The sequence below is a fragment of the Gossypium raimondii genome, chromosome 12 (genome assembly GCF_025698545.1).
Source record: "Gossypium raimondii isolate GPD5lz chromosome 12, ASM2569854v1, whole genome shotgun sequence".
In the NCBI taxonomy this organism is placed as follows: Eukaryota; Viridiplantae; Streptophyta; class Magnoliopsida; order Malvales; family Malvaceae; genus Gossypium; species Gossypium raimondii.
Window position 1 is genome coordinate 46,763,052 of NC_068576.1, and position 1,984 is coordinate 46,765,035.

General features: G+C 29.5%; 1 long non-coding RNA gene across 1 annotated transcript; it reads right to left on the minus strand.

The window, feature by feature from the left end:
* Nucleotides 1-210: 210 nt before the first annotated feature.
* Nucleotides 211-1,669, minus strand: LOC128035375 (uncharacterized). Its single transcript, XR_008191790.1, has 3 exons — nt 1,576-1,669; nt 640-888; nt 211-389 (listed from the first exon to the last, which is right to left on the minus strand). It is a non-coding gene; the product is annotated as an uncharacterized LOC128035375 (long non-coding RNA).
* Between the last annotated feature and the right edge of the window lie 315 nt (nt 1,670-1,984).

Genomic DNA, 1,984 nt, shown 5'->3' on the forward strand with positions numbered 1-1,984 from the left:
AACCAACCTAATATGTGCCTAACCAATGTACCCTCATTGGTACCACAATTATATAAAATTTAATCTCAAAATACAGATTAATTCAATTCATCAACTCATTCATGCAATACCAAATCAAAATACCTAACAAAGTTACCACAACCACAATAAATCAAATATATATAAGCCACACATTCTAGCATAACAACTATACCTCATTCTCATACCCTTTGCAAATTAGTTATTTGCACAAAATTTCATTCATAACATTTACATAAGCCAAACATTAACCAAAATAGCACAAGAGCTTATACATGCCATATAATCTGAATTTAACGTTTCAAAAACTACCGAGATAAACTGAATGGTGTGACTTGAGTGTCAATCCAATCGTCCAACCTTCTGAAAATCTACAATGACATTACACAATACAAGTAAGCTTAATGAAGCTTAGTAAGTTCGACGAGATAAACAAAAATCTTACCGAACTAATTATAATAAATCAAATAATAAAAATCATCCAAGACAACTCACTGTCATTCACAACTTTAATTGATAAATACATCCGTATTCAAATCAATACAAAAATAAATAACATGTCTTTCAAATTCATTAAATAAATCACCTTATCGAGATTTTTCCAATCGAAGAATGACTTACGGGTACGATTGCATTGTCAACAGAAGCTCATAAGAGCTGGTCTTCCCGAACACGCCAACATAAGCTCGAAAGCTGAATAGAAGCTCGTAAGAGCTGATCCACCCAATCACGCCAAATAGAAATTAAAACACGAGAGTTCGCAACAAATGTTGAACCCCGGTTTACTTGGGTAAAATGTTGATATCTCCCTCCAATACCATCTCCACTCCAAACCCCCGTCATACACAAAATCAGAAATGTACTCAAATCCTACGTTCAATTCAAACAAAATATCCAATTCAATATTATAATTCAAACAATAATTCATTTCCAAAAATAGCATATATGCATAATACAAATCATACAAATGTTAAATTTTAACCGTACGAACTTACCTAAACTGAATTGTAGTAATTCCAAAAGCTCAGGGACTATTATGCTATTTTTTATTTTCCATAAGTATCTACGGGATCTTGATCTAAAATATAAAATTACTCATTTATTAGCACATATTTCATTTCCAATCCATTTTACAATTAATACCCTTTTATTTTTGAATTTATGCAATTACCTAAACTTTTACAATTTTTCAATTTAATCCCTTAGTTAGTTAATCTATCAAATTAACTAATTTTCTAAAATAAATAATCTATCCAAATATTCTAGGCCCTCATACATCCCCTAATAAATCTAAAATTCACTGTCAAACCCTAATATTTTGACATTTTCACAATTTAATCCTAAAATCAATATTTAACAAAAATCACTTTACAAAATCATCACACAACACAATAAAAACTCCAAATCCATGCTATTCATAAAAAAATCTAATATTTATCAATTGAAACTTTCAAAAATTTTAACAGAATCAGAAACGAAGGTACGAGTTAGCTGGACCTAGTTGCAACGATCTCAAAAACATAAAAATTACAAGAAGCGAGTAAGAATTGAACTCACATGGAAGCTCCTATGCTCAACCAATTCTCCAAGCTATTTCTATGGTGTTTCGGCAGTGACAAAAGAAGAAAATGAAGAGGAAAAGCTATTTCTTCTTACTTAATTTTGTTTTAATTTTAACTAAATTACAAGTTTGCCATTATAATTTCATTATTGTGTCCTTATCCATCAATTTTCCATACCACTGTATTATTTAGGGCTTAATTATCACTTAAGTCCTTCCTCAATTAATAATTACACCATTTCATCACCTAATTTCTATAATTAGCTAGTTTTGCACATTTTCAATTTAGTCCTTTTCTTTAATTAATTAACTAAACATTAATATTTCTTAACCAATTTTCAATGCGACTATAATGACTCTATAAATATTCTAATAATAATATTTATGAGTCGATACGACAGAAAT